Source organism: Amblyomma maculatum, chromosome 1 (genome assembly GCF_055883805.1).
Source record: "Amblyomma maculatum isolate TAMU_Amacu chromosome 1, ASM5588380v1, whole genome shotgun sequence".
In the NCBI taxonomy this organism is placed as follows: domain Eukaryota; kingdom Metazoa; phylum Arthropoda; class Arachnida; order Ixodida; family Ixodidae; genus Amblyomma; species Amblyomma maculatum.
In genome coordinates this window covers 456,984,802-457,009,454 of record NC_139344.1, presented here as the reverse complement: position 1 = coordinate 457,009,454, position 24,653 = coordinate 456,984,802, and the positions used below count along the sequence as shown (strand labels likewise).

The 24,653-nt window shown below is 46.9% G+C and overlaps 1 protein-coding gene across 1 annotated transcript in view; it reads right to left on the bottom strand.

Moving 5' to 3' along the window:
• The window catches only part of LOC146209731 (sulfotransferase 1C2-like), a 123,537-nt gene extending 99,463 nt beyond the window's left edge, over positions 1-24,074 (bottom strand). The window contains exon 1 of the mRNA XM_084603328.1: positions 23,923-24,074. The gene's annotated coding sequence lies outside the window, so the exon portion shown is untranslated. The remainder of the gene's footprint in view (positions 1-23,922) is intronic.
• Between the last annotated feature and the right edge of the window lie 579 nt (positions 24,075-24,653).

The window sequence follows — 24,653 nt, the reverse complement described above, 5'->3', positions numbered from 1 at the left end:
GATAAGAACTCACTACGAATCCTTTCGAATTATATTGACTTCTAGTGCACAGATGTAACAATCTTCGTGTAACAATCCCATTGCCTTCAGTTCTTTTTTAAGGCTTTATTACCTGTGCTCTTTATGTCTATTATAATGCAACCTTTATTAGTGCGTATAACACTACTAGCTGTAATCCCAGATTTCGCCGATGTCTGTCCGAAGCCGTTCACTCTCACTCTCTTCGCGAACTTGAAGTGAAGAAAGAGAAGATGGCGACGCGCGCGTCGCGCGGCTCAACATTGAGGAGGCGGAGCGGCCGCAAAGCTGCAGCAGAAGCTGCTTTCTTTCTCTCTTTCTGTCCATTCGTCGGGCATTAGTGGTGCGAAAGGAGTCTGTCTGTCCCGCGATACATTAATGGTGCGGGAGGAGTCTGTCTTTGGACTCCATCTTACCTTAAGTGCATCCGTCTCTCCTTGAACTCGAAGAGAAGGAAGGAAAAGTGGCGACGCCCGCATCACGTGACTTAAAACTGAGAGAGCGGAGCGGCCGCATGGATGCGCCCAGTGAGAGAGTAATACCGCTACCACACGGGCACGAAAAATGAATTTAAGGACCTAACGCCTTAAATGTTAATGTCATTCGCATGGCGCACACACGCGAAAACGAATGGCATTCCTCCTAATGCCATTCGCAACGTAATGAGTTCGCCACAACTCATTCCACCTGCCAGCGCTTATGCCACTTAGCGTACACTGTGCATATAAAAATTTATATATTAACTAAAACCTGACACATTCGTAATACATAGTTTAAAAAAGCTCCTATGAGTAACACATAGTTTAAAAAAAGCTCGTACGAGTAATACATAGTTTTAGAAAAGTCGTACGAGTCAGCTGCAACCGCGACAGCACAAGCGCCATTTTGTTTATAGTCTGCATTTGGCCATACATACGGCTCTTACTGGCTAGTACTGCTAGTAATAGTCCTTGGTTAGCTAAAAATGATCACCATTTGCTGAACAAATACCTTTATTGTTAGTCAGCTGCAACCGCGACAGCACAAGCGTCATTTTGTTTATAGTCTGCATTTGGCCATACATACGGCTCTTACTGGCTAGTACTGCTAGTAATAGTCCTCGGTTTGCTAAAAATGATCACCATTTGCTGAACAAATACCTTTATTGTTAAATTTTTCTAACACTGAAAATATTTAAAACAAATAAAAACGTGTTATACTCCTTGCGAAAATTTATAACTTTCGATCATCATCTTCGAAAAGGTAAATGGCATTAGATTTCGGCGTGTAGGACGGGCCGCGAAAGTAATGCCATCAAGCAGTTTAAGGCATTAGGTGCCTAATGTCATTTTTCGTGCCCGTGTGGCAGGGGTATTAGGCAGTGAGAGAGGGGTGTGCCTGTTGTGGGCGTGGCGGCCATCACATAGGCAGCGTTGCACAAGTGTGTGCTACTTCGCAGCACGGCTTCCGAGCGAGCAGTCATGTGTCGCTCGCGCGTCATCAACTTCGTCATCTCCCCTCGCATCAGTTACTCCTCAGCCTTCACGGATAGCAGATGTGCATTAGCGGTGCACCCTGGACCAAGCAACCTCTCCTTTTGTAATAAACGCTTTCCACCATGCGCCACCACCTGGGCCTCGGCTCCGAGCCGCTCGCCGCGTCGTGAAGCAGCTTGTGCTTACATCCGCGCCTAACCAGTGCTGCGCACCTACTTCGCATTTGATTGACTATGCAAATCGGCCATGTTTTTTTTGTTCGCCTTATGCTTGGAAAGGGCCTGTTGAATAGAAAATGCTGTTCTGGAAGCGGTCAAGCCAGTGTTCCAGGCTTTATTATCACCAGGCCTTCTGAGCAAGTGTCTCCACGGCAGGACACAAAACACGAACGAGTCAATGAATCAGATTATTTGGTGCCGCTTTCCGAAAACAACATTTGTTGGCACTGACGCGTTGAAACCTGCCACTTGCGATGCTGTGGCGTGCTGCAATGGGTACATTTGATTATCTGTATGGGACTACTTGCTGACAGCTGTCCGGCGTGCGATTTTGCTCGGGCAGCCAAGAAGCCCCGCCCACTAATAAAGCTCCTGGACCAGCGGCCATTTTGAGTTCAACCCCGAGCGCATTCCAAGTGTTTTTCGTGTCCCTGCGTACGATATAGTGCGCTAAACAATGACACAATATCTTTAAACAGCTCTAAGATATTTTAATATTGCATCTTCGCTTTTAGTCTTGAATTTCACTACACACGGAAGCGTCTAGAATCCCGAGCACGGATTTCTTTTTCGTGCTGCCCAGAAGTTACCTGTTTCGCGATCTTTCTGAAAGCGTTGCAAGCGAACCGCTTTGTACTGGAGCAGCTGATGCTTGCTGCAAATGGTTTTGCAAACGATTTCTCCTGCTTTCGAGCGCAGGGAGCTAGGCCTTTGGAAAACCTTTGTGAGCAGCAATAGCAGTAAAACCCTGCAAATCTGAAGTCTACAAAATGCTTCCATTCAGGCATGTCACTCTCCTTTCAGCACCGATTGATTCGCGCCTCTGTTATCCATCTTCACTATTATACGTACGCCAAAAGATAAATATGCGCGCGGCGTCGCTGCGAAAGAACTGAGTCGTGGTGACTGATGGTTGGCATCGTCTGCTCGGCAAGTGGAAACGTTGGAGGGAGCTCGCAAGGTCATGTGATCAGCACGCTGCTTCCTGTCAGAGTGAAAGCCGAGACCTGTCAGCAATTAGTCCGAGGCTGGAAAATCGAATGTACCCAATGCCGGCAATCAAGCACGAATCGCTGTTTTGAAAACCAGGCCACGTGTGTTCTGTACAGTCGATCTGAACCGGCTTGACAAGGAGCGTGTTGAAAGGGCTGAGTTCCGAAGCTCATCGGAAAGCAAGGATCATCGCAGAAAAATGAGAAACATAAAGAAAGGCTTTGGGGAAGACAGCAAGAAAGCCAGAAAGTGTGTGTACTGTGCTGGTACATTTTGAACTGTTGTAGTGCAGGTGCAAACATAAAAATGCGTTTTTCTCAAAATCACTTTTTTTTTTCAAACTTTTCGGAACTTGATGTACCTTCTCTGGAAAACTATACACCCGATTACGCTGAAATTGTCCCAGATTATACTCACATTCCTTGCAAGGAAGCTGAACCTAAATTTTGGAAAACATCACTGAGTTTTAATTAGGAAAAAAAAGATTATTGGAAAGAACCTCCATGGTACGAGACATATGACGGCAATATTTTTTTTCTTGTGATTTCAATGCGAAAAAGCACTTTTTAAAGATTCCAGGTAAACCAACTATTATACCAAATATTGTGCAAATTTTTCACGGCCATAGTGGGCTTTTGTTTCTGAGAAAAGGTACATTTTATTTTTTTCCATAGCTTAAAAGTTGGTTCTCAACTACGAAAAAAAAATTAAAAAGCGCTGCAGTAAAAACATTACACCAAATTAAGGCCGACGCTATTCCTATTGAGCGTGCAAAATTTCACGCTAATATATAAAACAGTTGTCCAGATGTAAAGCTCAAACCAAGATGGCTCATGCTCCCTACCACACCCCCATAAGTGCCCAACCTAATTTTAGCGCAGTTTAATATTGCAGGAATGTATTTAACGGCTACAAATTCAACTACTAGTATCTGCCCAACCTTTCATTTTCACAAGGAAACGAAAGTCATCTGAACCATGTACATTAGGCAGGTCAAACCACTTTGTTGTTATAATCAGAGGCGTTTGCTTTAACTTTATGCTTCCCGTAAGCAAAAAAAAAAAAAAAAAAAAAAGAGAGCTGAAAATGAAGTTGGGAAAATTTGGAATGGTCAAGAAACAAACTAAGACCTTCGGATTGCGAGAAGTGCTCGTTTTACTTATTAGACCTCACAGGATGGTTGCTTCAGGATAAATAAAAAGTGACCTACTGGATATGCCATGCGAAAGGCAGGGACTCGCTGACGCGTAACTTTAAACCCTTAAGGAAGAATTGCATTACAAAATTCAATATCCGTCAGGCAGATTTCATTCTTTTAGATCAAAAGCTCTATTTTTTCAGGTTTCGCCAATGTCATCTGAAGAGACATTTACTTTGAAGCCAGAAACTTCATGTTGACAGTTAAGTAGGCTGCTTCACTACGCGGGCCAATTGCCTCAATGACATTTTGACATTTACCTTTCAGCCTTGTATATGACGCTCCGATCTCTCGTTCTGGGTCTAGATTTAGAGGAGTTAGACCTCCGTAATTTAAATAAGCGCTGGATACCTTAGCGTGGTGACCAAAATGAGACTGCTTGAAAACGTTGCTTTTCAGCGTTGTGGAAGGAGAAGAGCGCCGTTCTTTCCGATGCGTTGTCCGTGCTCGCACATGAATGTAGTGGCCGGGTTTTAGTGCGATAGAAATGCAAAAATCGATCGACGTTTCGGTGCAGTCATCAACGTTGATTGACACTGATAGGTAACTGCTGCTTTTGTCTTCTTTTTTTTATGATTGCTTTCTGTGTGTCTGTTTGGCTAGTGACGCTGATAATATGTCTATGAGTACGTATATACTCGTGCTTACCACAGCTACTGCCTTCTCATTGCTTGCATTGTTCAGACCGACCTCATATGGCACATGGGAAACAACTGAATAGCAAAACAAAATCAAAATGAAATGATTGCTCCGACAGTCAGAAACACCGGTAGCAGGCAAGGATTGTACATCGTATACGCTACGTATTAGTTGCGGATATGTGAGTGCTTACAAGAGGAGTGAGGGAAAATATCCATGAAGGTTTCTTTACTGGCAGCCTTCTTTATGCTGTTCCTAGCGTACGCATAAGATTAGAACTCGCAACAACACGCATGCGCTTGTCCACTGGTCTAATACCGTACAGATTATTTCACAGCTCGTCTCTTACGACTCGGGTTGATAGAAATGTGGATGTGCGATGAAATGATATTTTGCTTGCTGAAAAACGCAATCCCCAATTGATGGGGAAATAACTCGGATCATTTTATTGTGTTCTTGTTTGCTTGTGTAATAACTGCAAGTCACGCTTACACAGAGGAAAAAAAAAGAGCAGCAATATACCGAACATAAAAAAGAAGCACTCATCATAAAGCAAGAGTTGTACTGACTGTTCTGTGACACTATAAGATCCTTCTATTGTGACAAAACATTTCTGTGAAAGAGTAGTGTAATACCGCTGTTTGGATGCTAGCTGTATCAGATCGTTTTGGCTAGCACGGGGTGTTTGCGGCGCTCCGGCCGTCGGAAAGTAAAAAGAAGGCTCTGGATTTGATGATAGCCTGCAACCACATCAAAGAGCATGGTCCCTCTCCTTGTGGCCTCTAGATAAATCGAGTGCGCTATGGAAGAGGGCTGCAACCTCGTGAGGCGGGTCGAGCGTAAAGTGCCGCCGCTGCAGCTTCGGATACTTAGGTTTAGCAAGGTTAAACCTTTGCTTAATTTTTTTTTCGACCGCCTTCTACGGCGATGGTGGCGTAAGAAGTTCGTTGAGGAGCGCTGAGATACCTCTTACGTGCGCTAAGGCAAAATCCTTTATGCGACTCTTTCCACTCATGTGCCCCGTTTCGCCTCATTTGGGACGTCACCGCATCCACGTTTCTTCGCTGACCCAAATTTATTTATTTATCAAATATCCTAACGGCCCTCGGGGAGGGTATTACATAGGACGGACATTAATTAATGCGTCGGAAACATTTTTTGCGTGCTTTTAGTTTCAACCGTCCAACGTTACGGCGTCTCCGCAATACAGGGTTGCCACAACTGCCGCCTGCTAAAGCTGATAGTGAAGCCTATTCACTATCAGGTTTAGCAGGCTGCATTGGTTGTGGCAACCCTGTACTGCGGAGACACCATAACGTTGGGCGGTCAGAAACTAAAAGCAAACGAAAGAATGTTTCCTGCGCGTCGGCGCCTGTCTACCGGATTCCTCGCTTGCTGCGCGCCGTTCATTTGTTGGACCTCTCTCTCTCTTCCTTTCCCCCTCTGCAATGTTGCGCAGTGCGTGCCATGGTTTTCAGTAAAGCTGCAATGATATCACGTGAATAACCTCTGTAGGACGCGCAATGTGACAATGACATCAGTTCTGGCAGGTTCGTCATTATGAGGGGGCGGGGTGAAGGATGGCTGTTCCTAGCCCTACGGGGCTGGAACGGGTAGGCCAACATCGCTTGCGACGGGGGCTAACTTGCCACTGAATTTTTATCTGTTGTAGGCCGTCATTGCACTTGCCACCGCTTCGGAGATGGATGACGGCAGTTGCGACGCGCGTCTTTCTGTCCCTCTTCTTTTATTGCCAAAGCAATATTACGCCCATGAACGGCCTTTCGCCTAAGCCCGGACAGTGCCCCGTTTGACCTTTAAGCGTCAACCGTGGATTATCTATCACGTCATACCAGCTGCGAGAGAGGGGCCACCAAGTCGAGTCGGCGGGTGATCCCAAATCGTGCCACGTCGGCCGTCTGCCGGCGGTTCTCCCGCTAGAAGCGCCGCGCTCGCTGTGACGTCATATCAGCTGTGAGAGATGGGCTACCAAGTCGTGTCGTCGGCCGATCCCGGATCGTGCCACGCCGGCTGGAGGTTCTCCCGCTAGAGGGGCCACGCTCGCTATGACGTCAAACCAGCTGCTAGAGATAGGCTACTAGGTCTAGTCGTTGGGCAATCTCGGATCGAGCCATGCCGGCCACCGCGGTTCTCCCGGTAGAGGCGCTGCGCTTCCACTTTGAGTGACGTTATAAAAGAGGCGAGAGGCCGCAACATAGAGACTGCGGAGAAAGTTGCGATAGCGCTAGCTTGCATAGAAACGGAAGCGAAGTTCATAATTAGCGACAGCAAAATGGCCATTCAAAATTTTGGAAAGGGGAGGATATCGCCGGAGGCGGCCAAAATCCTCACCCAAAGAACGGTGAATAGAAAAATTCAGTTAATTTCGACTCCCGCTCACGCTGCCGTCCCTGGTAACGAAGAGGCTCACGACCTAGCCCGAGCTCTCTAGTTCCAGGTAGCCGTCGAGCCCCCCGAACATTGGGCATACGACGAGTGTCTGCAAAATTACGGGGAAATCATTGACCATTATAAATTGGGACGTAGACTGGTACCCCGCCAGATGTTAGCCTAAATAATAGAGAAGCTGTCGCGTGCAGGCGGTTACAAATTAATATGTTCATGAACCCGGTCTGGGTGTTTCACGCGCTACCAGACCTTAGGGACAATGATCTGTGCAAACACTGTGGGGCAAGAGGGACCTCGACCCCATAATTTGGGAGTGCCCACAGAACTAAATATTACAAGTAGAATAGCCTGGGATACCCTGCTGCGAAGCGCGGACCCTGCGATCCAGCACCGCACCGTCCATCTGGCGGAAGAGGCCGCAACAAGCCAAGGGCTACCTGCCAGCCTCTAACCCGCGGGCGCACGACACCCTGTCTTCCCCGGCACGCGTGCCGGGGGCGGGGAAGAGGACGCCCATTTCTGATGGAAATAAAAGTTGTGCAACCAAGCACTGCCGCTCGTTAGAAAGAGGAGAGGAGGTGGTGAAGGGTGGCTGTTCCTGGGCTGGGAAGGTAGGTCAACGCCGCTTGCGGCGGGGGCTAGCCAGCCACTGAATTTTTATCTGTTGTAGGCCGTCATGACACCCGCCACCACTTAGGTGGTGGACGACGGCTGTTGCGGTGCGCGTCTTTCTCTCCCTCTTTTTCTTTCTTCTCTACTCTCTCTCTTTTGTCCGCACGAGGCAGCGGAGGTCGCTCAGGTACAGAGTCATTAGCAGGCCAGTGCATTCACTTTTCCTTCTTCCTGCAGCCACAACAACAACAGAAAGACGTTATGGACAAGGAGAAAGAAAGATTGTTCCAGGTCGTCGCATTACTTTCGCAACCTACCAGGCTTAACCAAAGCTAAGCCCTAACAAGCCACCGTAACGAGGTGGCGGAGGTGGCTCAGCTACAGATCCAGTAGCAGGCCCGTGCATTTTCTTTTCTTTCTTCCTATAGTCACAACAACGACCACTACACGATGTCATATTGGGCGTCCTCATTAGGAGGTGGCGTCGGAATCGAGAAACTTTAGGGTAGGCAGTGTGGACTGCACGGGTGGTCTACCGCAGCGTCCGCCACTTACGCCACAGCGTAGCGTGTCCGAAGAATTATGCGAGAAAACGCACGCGCACCAGGGCGGCCCACTCACGGCGTCTGTGTCGAACGCTCGCGGCCGCGAAGCGAATCGCCGCGCATACGCAAGCAACGCTCACGACAGCCACCAGCTGGCAATGGGACAACGCAGTCAGGTTGGCCACGCGTAAATTTACATCTTTTTGTCTATGCGTGTGGCCGCCATTTTCCGTGTAGACATCTGTGTTCCGCTCGCATGGGGCCGGCTGGTCAAACGTGTTCCCGTGTTCGCGGTGAAAGCACGCGACTGCTTCAGAATGATGCCACCAAGCTCGCGGATATGCGTGCACGTTCCTTGAGCTTCGGCCGCCATTAATGAATGAGAATTGAAAGCAATGCATTTTCGTCTTGCTTATAAAGCAGGGGTATATCTATTAATGCGCGAATTGGGATTTTTGTCTTCCTTAACGTTGATATCAAATGGACATTTTTCAACTGCTAAACTGTCAATGTTGCGACGGATGGTGATGATTACCGAAATGGTTAACACTGCACTCAGAGCGGCGCACGCGATAGGAATAGAATCGAAAAATATGTTCGTGCTATAATTGCTATTTTAACACTACACGAATGTGCTGCACATGTAGAACTGTTACCCCGTGATAGTAAAGTAAATTAGACGCGGTTTTAAAAAAAAGTCAATGACGTTTTCTTTACGAAGAAGATGCAACCATAAATGTTATAAGAGTGTTATGTCAGCTGCTTCATTGAGGAAGGAGGCAGCAATGAGACAAAACAAAAAGCGTTTCCTCTGAGATAAATTAGACGAGTTAATTATTGGCGCTGCAGAATTGCCATTCCAGTTTTCTCTATTTCTTTTTTTGCGAACAAGTCGTATCTTTGCTGTAAAATTTAGAAATTCTTTTTTTTTTTTCGGAAAATAGTTGAACGGGGCAGAGTCATCTCCATCATTGTTATTTACCATCAATCATTATCCTTTAAATATAGCGTATGACAGCTATATAGAGAGGAGGGAGGACGAGGCAGGAAAGTTCCGCAGTCCAATTAATATGAAGTAAGAAGCACTAAGAAATTCACTTAATTGAAAGCAAAATAAAGCACAAATATAGCACTACAGACTAAGAATCAGTAAGATAAGTTTCCATTATTCTACAACAGAGTAAGTGACAGAAAAGTACAGGTAATAATAATCAATCAATCAATCAATCTTTATTTAATGTGCGCAGGAACAACCATGTGGTCTTCGTGCTAATAATAATAATAATAATAATAATAATAATAATAATAATAATAATAATAATAATAATAATAATAATAATAATAATAATAATAATAATAATATAGTGTGAGCCTTCCGTGGATGTTCTTTAATTTATTCATTCCATGATCTTCCTCTTTCATTTGTACATACCATCATCATCGTCCCGCGGCGCCGGCTCAGGCGCGCGCCTGGGCTTTGTCATCGGAGTAAAACGCCAGACACGGCATCCCTTGCTTTGCCGTCTCGACCTTGCCGTCTCGACCTGGCCTTCTTCCACAAGTGGTGGAGGTAGGACTTGATCCCCTTGCTGTTTTGTGCCCTGCCTCTCGCTGGAGCTACGTTCCGGTCGCTGTTTACCGCCTGCCACCATCGTTATGACCACCGAGAGTACCCACGAATCCGCAGCACCCTCTACCTCGGCTGCACCACCCCCTCCGACTGTGCCCACACGTCAACGCGACCCGCCGCTGTTCGCTGGTCGTCGCGATGAAGACGTCGATGACTGGCTGGACACCTATGAACGCTGCAGTAACTACAACCGGTGGGACGATGCTCTAAAATTTCTGAATGTTTCTTTTTACCTCATTGAGGTCGCCAGAACCTGGTTTATTAACTGCGAACCCCACACCACTAACTGGAACACGTTCAAGCAGCAGTTCCGCCAATATTTTGCGGACCCAGCAGTTCGGACAGAGGTCGCGAAGAATAAGCTCGCCTCTCGCCTCCAAGGTCCCGATGAGTCGTACGCGTCTTACATAGAGGCCATACTTGCACATTGCCGGCGTATTAGTCCCACCATGCCGGAACCTGAACGCGTACACCATATCTTGAAAGGAATTATTTCAGTGGCATATAACACCCTGATTGCCCAGAATCCTTCTACCGTTGACGCCATTATTGTGACCTGCCAACGTATCGACCAGCTGCAGTCCTCCCGATTGCAGCCCGGCATTGCTACTGGCCCGACCTCTGCTGACATGGATCTGCGGGCACTGATTCGAGCCATCATCCGGGAGGAGCTCCAAGCCCTCAAGCCTGTCTGTCAACACGGGTGCGATCATTCTTCGGTACCTTCTAATGACGCCGGTCTCCGCAACATCATTAAAGATGAGCTGGCAACAATCACTCGGCCTATGGTGTCCGACCCTCCTGCAACCCGCCCAGCATCGACTTACGCAAACGTCGCAGCATCACCCCCTCCTTTTGTTCTGCCGCCACAACTGGCACCGCCCTACAACCACATCAACGCCGTGACAACGGCTCAGCCTACGCCACCCTATTACGCACCTTGGCGCCCCTCTCGCCCAGTTTGCTACTACTGTGGAATCCGAGGGCATATATCCCGCTTCTGTCGTCGACGCATTCAAAACGAGCGGCGTGGTTACGACGCCTTCGAAAGTGACGTACCCTCATATTATCAGCAGCGACCTATTCCCAGCCCACCTCGTCGATCCTCCCCACCTCCAGTATCTTCCTCTGAGCCTCGTGGGAACCATGTATCCCGACGCCGGTCCACATCCCCATACCGCCGCTCAGTTTCCCCTCTCTGCCCCGCAACCGTTCTCCCTGTCCGCCATCCGGAAAACTAAGTGTTGCAGTTTCCGGAGGTCAAACTGCACTCTGCGAACTTACTAAAAGTCCTCCTGATCGCCCGTATAACGTGATTGCTGTTATCGCTGAAGGTTTACCGGCTGAAGCTTTGATTGATACAGGGGCTGCAATTTCTGTTATTCACGCTGATTTGTGCTACCGTTTGCGAAAAGTGACAACACCATATGATGGGCCTGAACTCCGTGGAGCCAGTGACGTTCCTTTGCGCCCTTCAGCGAAGTGCACCGTACGAGTTGTTATCGACGGCATCCGCCATCATGTGCAGTTTGCTGTGCTCTCACCTTGTGCGCATCTGATGATTTTTGGATGGGATTTTTTGTCAACCGCTTCAGCGTTAATTTCTTGTGGTGAGCGTGTTATCCATATGACAGACAGCGATTTCTCATCTGACTTTCCTGAACGACATCATCCCCTCGTTGCCGCCGCTGATACTGTTTTGCCTCCTCAGTGCGAAAAACTGCTTACTGTTGTTTCTGACCACATAACTGACGGGGACGTACTAATAGCACCATCATATAGTCATCTTGCACGCGGCATCGCCTTCCCGTCAAGTCTTGTCCGATTCCACAACGGCTCAGCGACAGTAGTGGCCACTAACACTTCACGTGAATCCCTCGTGCTCCCAAAAGGAACTTCTCTGCATTGCATGGTGGATGTTCAACCTTTTTCCCTGATGGTGCTCACCGCCCCTCCGCCTCAGCAACGTGTTTCCTCAGACGTCTCTCTTTCTGTTCTCGCAAAGACTATTAATCCTAAACTTACGCCGAGCCAACGCCAAGAACTGCTGGCATTGCTTCGACACCACCAAGCCATTTTTGATGCCACTTCCACACCACTGGGACAGACTAGTGTTGCGCACCATCGCATCATTACTGAAGGTAACTCTATCGTTCGCCGACGACTTATCGGGTTTCCCTCTCTGAACGAAAAGTAATTGAAGAAAATGTAAATGACATGCTCCATCGCAATATAATTCGTCCCTCAACAAGCCCATGGTCCTCCCCAGTAGTGCTAGTTAAAAAAAAGGACGGCTCGGTACGCTTTTGTGTTGATTACCGCGCCCTCAACAAAATTACCCGCAAAGATGTATATCCGATGCCACGAATTGATGACGCCCTTGACTCTCTCCAAGGCTCAGAATATTTCTCGACCTTGGACCTTCGCTCAGGTTATTGGCAAATACCTATGCACGAGGACGACAAAGAAAAAACCGCTTTCGCAACACCCGATGGCCTTTACGAATTTAATGTTATGCCTTTCGGACTTTGTAACGCACCAGCGACATTTGAAAGAATGATCGATACTGTGCTTCGTGGCCTAAAATGGAGAACCTGTTTGTGCTACTTGGACGACATTGTTGTCTTTTCGACAACCTTTAATGACCATCTCACGCGCCTGAATGAAGTCCTCACCGGTCTCGCTTCGGCAGGCCTTCAGCTCAACACCAAGAAATGCCACTTTGCACAGAAGGAAATTAGAATATTGGGACATCTGGTCAGTCATGACGGCATTCGCCCAGATCCTGAAAAAACAATCGCGGTCTTGAACTTTCCTCGTCCACAACGGACTACAGATTTGCGCAGTTTCCTCGGCCTCGCCTCTTATTTCCGGCGTTTTATAAGGCATTTTGCAACTATTGCTGCACCACTTCATGAGCTACTTAAAGCACGCAGCCCTTTCGTATGGACAGAACAGTGCGAAACTGCTTCTAATGACCTAAAGCACGCCCTCACATCAGATCCTGTTCTTGCCCACTTCAGTGACAGCGCTCCAACTATCCTGCACACCGATGCCAGTGGTCACGGTCTTGGCGCTGTACTTCTGCAGCGTGATGCAACATCGCGTGAGAAAGTGATTGCCTTTGCCAGTCGGACTCTGACTCCAGCTGAGAAAAACTACACCATTACCGAGCAGGAGTGTCTTGCCGTCGTCTGGGCTGTCCAAAAATTTCGCCCTTATCTATACGGTCGGCACTTCACAGTTGTGACCGACCACCATGCTCTTTGCTGGTTGTCTTCACTCAAAAATTTGACAGGCCGACTTGGCCGCTGGATTCTACGCCTGCAAGAATACAATTTCGACGTCACTTATAAATCTGGTCGCCAACACCAAGACGCCGACGCTCTCTCTCGCTGCCCACTTACGGAATCAGCCTGCTGTTTTTCTTCGCAACGCATTTCTACCTCTGACCACAGCCGGCCATCTCTTCCCCCGACGCATATCACAACAGTTTCTTTTGACGATTCTGATCACAAACACGCACTCCGCTCGCAGCAATTAGCTGACGCCTACTGCCGTCCTATCATCGACCGCCTTATCGGCGCTTCGGACCCGCCCAATGCTAGGCTTTGCCGACAGCTTCGCAATTTCAAGCTCGAAGATGGCATCCTACTCCGTTACGTGTATTGCCCTGATGGAACTCGCTGGATCCCAGTCGTGCCGCGTGTGCTTCGCCCACGTATTCTGGCGGCTCTCCACGATGACGCTACTGCAGGCCACCTTGGTTTTGACAAAACCTACGACCGCGTGAGAAAACGATTCTTTTGGCCTGGCTTATCTTCCACCGTTGCCAAATACGTCGCATCCTGCCCTCTGTGCCAACGTCGCAAACGACTGACTTCTTCGCCCGCTGGCCTTCTACAACCTCTTCCTTGTCCTGCCACGCCATTCGACGTAGTCGGCATCGACTTATATGGTCCCCTACCTCTCTCCGATGGGGGTAACCATTGGATTATAACAGCTGTCGACCACCTCACACGCTACGCTGAGACAGCACCTGTACCGACTGGTTCCGCTGAAGAAGTAGCAAATTTCTGTTTGCGATCAATTGTATTACGTCATGGCGCTCCTCGGGTGCTCCTAAGTGACCGCGGTACAGCCTTCTTATCGAAAGTCGTTGCCGAAGTTCTTCATGCGTCATCCACCCTTCATAAGACAACCTTGAGCTACCATCCCCAGACTAACGGGCTGACTGAGCGATTTCACCGCACCTTATCGGATATGATCTCCATGTACATCTCACCGGATCATCGAAATTGGGACATTATTCTACCATTCGTCACTTTCGCCTATAACACAGCAGTACAGCGGACTACCGGTTATTCTCCGTTTTTCCTCGTTTATGGCCGTCCTCCCACTACAATTCTCGACGCTTCCTTCTTCTCTCCGCCCGACTACTCCACATCAGTACCTACCCATTTTTTATCTCGTGTGGCCAGATGCCGTCATCTTGCCCGCCTCAACACGGCAGCGTGCCAGGAAGACCGCAAGACTCGCTATGATTCTACACATCGAGTGGTCTCTTTCCGTCCTGGCGACGAAGTACTGCTTTATACACCGTTGCGCAGCCCTGGCCTTAGTGACAAATTCCACCACCGCTACATAGGTCCCTATGAGGTCATAAACCAAACTTCCCCAGTGAATTACAAAGTGACGCCTGTTGATACCCCAGCTGATCGACGCCACCGTGGAACTGAAATTGTTCACGTGTCTCGCTTGAAACCGTTTGTGCGCCGCGATGCATCGCTTAGTTAAGAGCGGCCAGGCTGGCCGCTTCCGACCCCCCGGGCAGATTGTGTGAGCCTTCCGTGGATGTTCTTTAATTTATTCATTCCATGATCTTCCTCTTTCATTTGTACATACCATCATCATCGTCCCGCGGCGCCGGCTCAGGCGCGCGCCTGGGCTTTGTCATCGGAGTAAAACGCCAGACACGGCATCCCTTGCTTTGCCGTCTCGACCTGGCCTTCTTCCACAATAGTAATAATAATAATAATAACATTAATAATAATAATAATAATAATAATAATAATAATAATAATAATAATAATAATAATAATAATAATAATAATAATAATAATAATAATAATAATAATAATAATAATATAAAATAATTGGTTCACAGGAAGGAAGGCGCAAATGTAAATGGTCGATGAGAAATTGCCTGAATGTAGAAAAAGTTGTCTTTGTGGAAGTGGAAACATTTTCACAGTGTTGTTATTTGTTAGCATACACACTTTCCTCTTATCACATACCAAACGAAAGCCAGCTGCTATCTTCCAGGGTTGTCGAGTGGCAGTTCAAGAGGAAACACTTCCTTTTATGTTTTGGTGGAGATAAGAGAGAGGAGGAAAGGGGAAGTTTCGAATCAGCATAAATAACCTGTAAGTACGGTTCCGAATTGTACGTGGCAATACACTGTATGTGTGGTATACATTATCACGTGGCCGACAATGCCAAATACCTTAAATGAGGATAGAGGAGTTGCGCTAAAATCAACTCTTTATTGTGTGACCTTAGCCCGAAAAAGAAATAAGCGAATCCGCAGTACCGGTAACAGCAAGCGTGTTCGGCATTTGTCGAAGTACGAATGCCTGTGCACTCGTCAGTCGTCAATTTAAAGTTGGCGAAGAATATCTACATAAAGTAGCCAAAGGTGACTAGAACAACGTATGAAATACGGAAACAGACGCGCGCGCTGCTAACGTTTCAGAAATATCTCGACGCATCTTGTGCGACAAAGCAAATTAAGACCCCTCTCAGCGACACTGAGAGTGAACAAAGAGAGAGCACAAGATCACTCTGCGACTAACTAAACTGCATGAGCTTCTTAGTTACGCGATTATGAAATCGAGTCAGGTCATATAAAAATCTACCAATCAGTGTTACTTTTGAAGTGGCAGCCTATGATGCAATCGCCTGAACATTCGATGAAATAGCAGATGTCAATTCGCAGGTGAGGGTTTACTAAAATAATGTAAAGATATCCCTGGGGTAACACAGGTATCGCGCCAGCCGTTTCAAACGCATAGCTGTGGGGTACGAAGAACTTTGAGCGATTCCCAAAGAGCTGCTGACTGAGGATATAATGTTGGGCAATTCAGAAGCCCTCTTGTAATTGTGAGACTTTTTTACAAAAGCAAATTTTTTCACAAATGCTGGGAAAGGGTTCCTGAGAAAAGGTGTAACCTAAATTTATGCACTATATTCTTTACGCCTAAGGGTGTACCATCGGCGACTGTATTTGATGCGCCATGAATTTGAGAGACACCACACTACGTTAATGTGTGACGGATAGAGTTTTATATGTGTATTTTTGACGCCCGAAATTTCCAGCTGCATTCAGATAAAATAACTTAAAATAGTGGGCTTAGCTATGATGTTGACGGGCTTCAGATTTGAACTGAAATATTGCTGCTCTTCAATGGTAGAAATTTAAAGGTAAATTCGGTAATTTCATTTTGCTTATTTTTGAGATAATAATAATTGCAACGCTCATAATATCGGTCTTACTGTACAACTCACCTGCACAGATCACACTGAAGTATCGCTCACAGGTTCAAAAAGCAAATCTGTAAACCGGAAAACAAATCTCCGGGCATCGAGAGCGACAATGTGGAAAACAATGTTCATGTTTTTCATCTTGATCTAAAGGCTGACCGTAAGATACCTTTAGTAGACGATTCGCTAACTACTCAGTATTAGGCCATAGCGCGATTGTTATCAAATCATATATGCGCCCTAGAAAAAAAAAATATTTTTACTGTGGCGAAGCATTGCAGCGCCTGAACGTTGTTGCTAATATCGCGTAGCAATATAGTTGCAACCACCCGGCAAGGACTTGTGACCAGGAACCACGCCAACAAGGTTGACTGACTCGTCACGGTTTAAAAGCTTCCTCTTTGCATCACGAAGCAGTGCGAATAGGCGACAGAGTGCGCGCGATTGCCCCGTGCCACTTATCGTAAATTACCAAGTACTGCAAAAAGCCGGTTTACCACGGGCAACTATTAAAATTTACCGAAATACTATGCTCATGACTCCTTGTTTTCTCACAGCTTTTTACGCCACATTCAATACTACGCCAGTTGTTACCGAACCTCTACGATAGCTGTAATATTGCTTTGATTAAAACATTAAAACCATTGACCTCAGCTTCACGTTTTAATACGCACATGTATGTTTTATTGACCGTTTCTTTAAACGTTCGCGCACCTCTCTAATTTTAGTTCTCTGTCCAGCTTTTTTATTACTTCGCTAAGACTTGTAAGAAAACCCCGACTTTCCATCGTCGTTCCTGCAGCGTCAATATCGAAGTGACTAAAATGGTGCTGCATCAGTATGAAATCATTCTGGTGGCTTTTCTGTGGTTTCTGCGTAACATTTGTTACCCCTTTGAGGGTCGAAGTTTTTTGAAGAAAACGTTCCCAGATGGCCAAGTTACTTTATTGCAGATCTTGAATGTTCACTATGAGTAAAGTCAAGAAAAAGTTGTAGAAAAATATTAGGAACCGCATTTTGGAGTAAACGTTGCTCGACACTGCGAACGCAGGAACCTCAGGAAGCTCGGTAAACAAGGAGAGCAGGAATACCTCGTGAGCTTCAATTATAAAAAGCTAGCAGCAACCCCAATAAAGATGGAAATCAGGTTCTGGGTCCCCCGCACGGGAGTGGCGATAAAGATCAAACTCACGTTTCGCATGCCTCCTTTGCGACCAAGCGGGGGGGGGGGGGGGGGGGGGGAGCGGAAACCATGCAAGGGCGGTAGCTATGGCGAGGGCAACCGCCGCCTCCTCCGCCTCCAGGGAAGTGGAGGCAAAAGTTGTACCGGCCGCGACCAGTTGCAAAAAGTTGGAAACAGCGCTGAGGGCGAACGCTGGGCGGGAGGGGCATGAGGCAGCGTCTACGTAAAAGGTCTCTGGCTGGAAGCCATAGTGCTTGCGAAGAGCTTCTGCGCGTGCCTTGCGGCGAGTGACATGGTGCTCTGGGTGCATATTCTTTGGCAGGGGATGCACCTTAAGAACGCGGTGTATCGCAGGGGGAAGTGTATGTTGTGTAGAGCAGTGACCGGGAGGTGAGAGATGGATGCGAGCAAGAATGTTCCTGCCGGTGAGGGTAGATGATAATCGCTCCAACTGGGCTGAGCGGTGGGCTTCCTTGAGCTCAGTTAGGGAGTTGTGGATGCCCATGTGAAGAAGGCGTTCATTGGAAGTGTAGCGGGGTAAGTTGAGGGCGGCCTTGCACGCCTGTCGGATAAGGGCGTTAACCTTGTCTTCCTCCACCCGCGTGAGGAAAAGGTAGGGGAGCGAGTACACAACACGGCTCAGGACAAATGCCTGTACCAGGCGTCTGAGGTAATGCTCGCGCATGCCGCGATGGCGATTGGCTATGCGGCGAATGAGGCGGATTGTTTGATGAACCATCACCGTCAGCTTAGTGATGGTTGCGGTATTCTTGCCATTGTTTTGTATCAGAATACCAAGAATCCTGATGTTGTCCACTTCTGGTATCCGGGTGTTGTCAATTGTCAAGAAGATGGGGGGAGGAGGGCCTTTGTCTGTACGACACCTAGGAGGTCGGAGTAAGAGAAGCTCCGATTTGGTAGGGGAACAAGCCAAGCCGACATTTGCGGCAAAAGATACTACAATGTCTGCTCCGGCCTATAATGTATCTTCCATGGCGCCAATGCTACCTGTGGTGGTCCACAGTGTAATATCATCGGCGTATAAGGAATGGGACAGGGCAGGAATTTTGTTGAGGGCGTGTGCCATGAGGATAAGGGTAATATTAAAAAGCAGTGGAGAGAGGACAGAACCCTGTGGGGTGCCAATGCTACCGAGTTTGAAAGATGGAGATGAGAGCGAGCCGATGGTGATTTCTGCTGTGCGATGACTAAGAAAGGCGGATATGCACTGGTGGACACGCGAGCCGACTTGAAGCGATGAGAGAACATCTAAAATGGCTGCGTGACGGACATTATCAAAGGCCCAAACTCATTTCCTGCTTCATCTTTCAAGATGGAAGTTGGTGTAGAAGGAGAAGATATTTCACCAGAGGAATTTCATAACGATCCTCGTTGGACCCGTGCGGTGCGGGCCCGGAACAAGCTCTACCCCAACCTGAAGCAAGCCTCGGACAGCAGCGCGTCCGCGTCTGCTGGAGCCTCGACAAGTTCGGACAATCTTGCTTCCGCGTCGAAAGGCAAGACTTCCACTCTCAAGCTGAAGAGGCATGCTCCTCTTCCCCGGTTGCAGACATTGGACTACAAGGTTGTTTTCCGACCGGGCGGGGGCTTGGATCTTCGCCTAATAAATGGAGGTGCACTTCTGCCTCTGATCTGTGCTGAAGCAGTAGTCGACTACCACGAAGCGGGAATCAACGACAAGTTGCGCATCAACCCGCACAACAACTCTTTCACGGTGAGCACACCTTCTGAAGCTCGAATGAAACAGTTTGTCCGCATGCAAGGACTTCGCCTCAACGACCAGATGTACCCCCTGAAAGCTTATGTCGCCGCCCCCGACAACGCCGTAAGAGGCATTATTTACAAAGCCGTCAACAATCAGACGCAAGATGAAATCTTCCAAGATCTTGTGGCCCTTAATCAGAGCAAGTACTTCACCATCGCCGATGCCCGGTAGCTCGGCAGGACCAAGTCAATTTTAGTCACGTTCATCGACACCGCGGAGGTCAACTGAACTTTTACGGCACTATTTATTCTTGCTACCCATTCAAGGCAAAAGTTGAAGCTTGCTTCAACTGTCGGAAGCCTGGACACCGTGCCGACGTCTGTCCCAAGGAGAAGACTGACCTGTGTTCCCGCTGTGGCGTTGCCCATCCACCCAAGCAAACGCCGGACTGCACGCCCAGGTGCATCTTATGCGGTGAAGCCCACTTCACAGGGTCCAAACGCTTCAAAGTGCGCTTCGAACGCTCAGGAAACTCCTCCAAAAAATCCACACCGCCGATAACGCTTTCGGACGCTCGACCTCCTGAGACAACTCTCAAGTCATCTAGACCATCAAGAAGCCGGTTTCGATCGTCTTCGAAGTCGTGCAGCCGCTCGAAGACGGGATCCCGCCATGGCCACAGCAGAAGCCGCTCGAGGTCCTTCCCGCCACTCCCGGGCCAAACAGTCCAGGAATCCACGAAACAGGCGAGCTGGAGGCCGCAGTCTTCTCCGCTCGAGCGAGAGAACGCGGAACTTAAAGCTCAGTTAAAAACACAGTCTGAAGAAATTGCCGAGCTTAAACGGCAGCTGCAACTCCTTTTAAGGCGAGAGCAGTCCCCTGCAGTATTGAGATCACGTGGCGAAACCGACACCATGAAAGGGCAGCGTTTCCGCAGACCGGGCGACACGTTGCAGCTAGGAATCACTTCTGTTTATCTTCGCAAGAAGGCAGCGCAATAAATTTCAATGGCTTCTTGTAGGTCCTAGGAGGTGGCAGAACATCCCAGTGAGCGTGTAGCGTCATTACGGCGCGAATTTTCAAACGGAGGATTGAAACCGTAACGGTACGGCAAATGCCTTACGGGACGGAAAAACGCCGTCGTACATTTACGGCAAAAACCCTCAAAAGGTTCATATTCAATACTGTGGTACCACAGCATTGGCAAAAGTTGAAATGCTAGAAGTCTCAATCACTGCGTAAACACATTTTGAATAGACCATAGCCATCCCCAATCTCACACTGAATTCACAGGCCACCATGTCATTAAAGGTGACGACATCTACAACGGCTTGGGCCCGGGTTTTGTGTATTCCACGGCAGTGACTAATTTTCAGTGTCTAACATTCAGCATTTCATAGTGCAGCGCCTCTTCACCTGCAGCAGCACCTCTGAAAAGGCTCAATACTGTCTTTGAAAACACCTACTTTGTTAAAGCACTCATTCATTTGAAATTTCTCCTTATTGAAGGTTGATACGGCAGTAGAAAGCGGATGACCCTAACTGTGAATCAAGATCTTTGTACTTGTACACACATGCCCTGAATATCTGTGGAGGTCATCTCTACAAAATGAATTAAAATTCACAAAAAAGCAACGAAAGGGCAGAATATTTTGAATAAAGGCTGAAAACTGGAATTCAATCGACAAAGAGTTTACAGAAGTGATGAGGCCATGTCCGAGTAAATTTTTTTTCTTCACGACAAAAATTTCTGACGGCCACTCGGTTCAGCTTACTTTTTAGTTTCGAAGATGACATGCAGATTTATTTTCTTTGCAAGCACACTCTTTGCAAAACTCCCTCCTGCCTTTGAGTGCACGGGTTTTCATCATTACAACGCATCTTGATTTACATTAGTGACCATGAATGCTAGCACGTGTCAGATTATTCAGACTACCCTAACAACACAGGACGCATATCATCAGCGTACAGCTTTTGTCAAACGTTTAGGGCCCAGAGGGTTTGCTTTTAGGCCGTATATTATGACTTCAACGATCGTGGAAGTCCTAGCCATTGGAGAGGGTAGGACGAAAAATCTTGCCTTCAGCAAGTCTGGAAACCTGGGAATGCATTACGAGCCATATAGTGTGACTAAGAAGTAGACCCCCTGGGCTCTAAACGTTTGACAAAGGCATTTGACATTACTAACGATATTTGACTTTTGACATTGCTAACGATATCAAGTGCGCATGTCACAAAAACGACAGTTTTTGCGGCAAGAGCCGGGGGCGTTTTTTATTCGACCCATTCTGGAAGCGAGATGATTTTTCGCAATGAGTGAACTGGGCCACTATATCAAACATTGATAGATAACGCGAGCTTTTTGCAAATAAATTTGCGGGAAATAGGTTTACAAAAACACTTGAAGGTGTCCAAATGCGAGCTTAGTTGTGATTGAAGGAAAGCATTAAAAGCGAAGGAGGGTTGTACTTATGTGTTAGCTAAATAGAGCCTCAAACTGAAACTAGTCCAAATCGTATCCATGTCGCTTCTTTTCTAGTTCGAATTAAGCAGATTATGGGGCTTTCAGATTTATTTTTTTTTTATTGCCGTGGTGTCGGCGTTTCCTTTGCGTTTTCATCCTCCTACGACTTGGGCTTGCACTGTTTTAGAAGAACCAATTTCAACGCTGCTAATATATCGTTTCGCGCTGTCGGTGAGAATAGGTGTCCCAAGCTTTTCAAATCTTTAAGATATTCTTGTTTACGTTGGCTGCTGTCAAATCTGCTAATACTGATACTAGAATTTTGAGGCACAGAGACAGGCCAAATGATGACAAAAAAAAATTGGCAGAGAATAAAAATAAGGCCTTCAAAACACGTCGATAGGTAATGTGTATTTGTACACGACCTTTTATTTTGGAGGTTTATAGGTTTCATGAACAGCGTCAAAGGGAGCTATTTCCGGTATTCTGGGGAGTTATTTCATTATTCAAATGTCAGGCAGATACTAGGAGGTTTTAAAGACTGCTCAAAGCTACGGGATTTTATGGTGCAATTTTTTAGAACAGCAAATACTTTCATGACAACTCGCTTCTTACGAGATGAAATTTTGCACAATATAAAAAACACCTTCAAACATTAGGTTTCATAAAGCAGCGGTTACTTCATATTATATATTCTGCATTCTCTTGGCTCATTTGCCCACTGTAATTATTTTTTGCCTTCAGCCATGCATTCTAGACGCAGTGGACCTCATCAACCCTAACAGCAAGAACAGTGTCTCAATGCGATAGGTGGAAACGAACTAAAACACAAATATATACTTGAAACCAGGCTGTGTTTTGTGGTGTAGCTCTTATCAGACTTGATCTCGAAAAGAGCCCGTCCTTCTTGTGACAAGTAATCAAAGAAGACTAGAGAATGGTTCCAATCACATCTTGAAACGGTTTAGAAGGGCTTCTAATTCCGCCACGTAAGCTGTGCTGCATTTTCAGTTCCAAACACCTTTTTGAATAAAGTTTTTTGTTATAAATTGAATTTATCCAAGCAATAAAGTTTGAAGAGGCGTATTTTTAAACGGGAAGGTAAAAAAGCATAGCTGGTGTTCTGATAACAAACGGCGAAGAGAAAACAGGAAACAATGCATGTGCAAGGTATTCCATTCATCTGTGCTTCGTGCCAAGAATGAGTGCTTGAGAGGTTCTGTTGAGAGGTTCTCTTGAAAGTGGCCTTATATATTCCAGATGTCTTGTTCGTATATAACAGGATTCTGAAATGTAATGTATTTTTCTAGGTAGAACTTATAATCGCCTCTCGGCGCATAAAAAAGAATTGGAGCCTTTCAAGTTGGATTTTCTCCTTGACCCTCACATGTACAGCTCTAAGTTTAATACTAGTTTGGTTCTTGCAAACGAGTTTAATATGAAACATGAGACCTTATTTCGCATGCGCTAACTTTTCGACATGTCTTGTGTTTTGTGCATAGCTCCCAAATATGACTATTATAAATCAACATGGAAACTACAATCATCATATAGTGTTGTCCACGACAACTCATAAGCATTCAAACTCCGAAGATTCAGTTAATTCCGTGTCACTGATGTTGTAGGTGAAATAATAGACCTTTGTAATACGTCATACGCATAAAAATGTTTAGCATGCGTTCTTTTCCAGTTGTGACTCGTCGCACTAGAAGTTTATTATATTTCAGCAATTTCTATGTTGCCGTTGGCCACCACAGAACATAGTTTTAATGCCCACACTAATGAAATTACGGTGCTACAGAAATATTTCATGCCTGAAAATTCTGTAATGAAACTGTTATTTCTTGATGACATTTTTTCTTATTCTTCTCTTCACTCGTGTGGCAAGTGTGCCATCTTCATTAAACAATAATCAACTAAGGAAAATCATGACTTGTACCATCGCACCGTTTTGCGCACGTGCAAACATTTTTTACATCATAGTGTTAAATGTTTGATTTTCTTATCGGGTATTACACGTCTCTTTCTGCTAAATTAATCTCTGGGATTGTAAGTGTAGTTGAACATGATTTTGCTTCCATTTGGGTATGCTACGGAAGTGAAGAAGGGACTGTCATTTGCTAGGTTTCTTAAGAGTTATGAGACAAATACCATGTATTGCTGCTTTGTGTTCCCCGAAACACTCCTGCTATAGCCCCGTTGAGCATGCAATAGGTAAAAATAAATAATCTCAAATAACGACTATAAAGAGCTTTAGAAAATGCCTCACCTTTCGTGTTTTCGTCCTGAACGAAGGTGCAAGAAAGTTGAGAGCAGCCACCTATGTTAGTCCTTTTCCATCTCTTCGTGTCATGACAAAGCGGATGACGACCTATACAGCGGCAACACTGGCGTTTCACGCAAGCGAATGGACTAACACTACACGAGCATCCCGTCACGAGACGACCTCTGCTGCGCACGTGAGCGCGCTGGCGCGCGCAAGACGTCGTCGGGTCGTCTGCTTGGCGCGAAGGCGGCTGCCATGTTGGAAAGAAAGTTGGCCGGCGGCGCGGCTCGTGCGCAGTCCCGCCCCGTCGCGCGCCGCTTCCTCATTACGCGCCGTTACGACGAGGAGGCGGCCCGGAAAAACGGCGCACAATGGCAGCCACAATGGGCGCGCCGGCGAAGCGAAAATCAGGAAATAAAAGGCCGCGCCCGGCAGCACGCATGATGGCCTCTTTTGGGCTGCACAGACTCCGGTCCGAGGTGTCTTGACGAGGAGGACTGCGATGTAGGGGCGCGCCTCAAGGAGAATACGAGAAGGAGCCGCGAGTGCCTTATTCCTATGCTACAGTGCAGGCCTGTGCAATCGCAAGTCGTTTTTGTGACTACTTTTGCCTGTTTGATTAGAGTTTGGTTCTGTCGGCGCTAATATAGCAAGGTCTCTACGTTTCACATGCTTTTCTGTTTTTTTTTTAATACTGGTAAAGTACGCTCAGTTACTAGTCTTGATTATAGCCA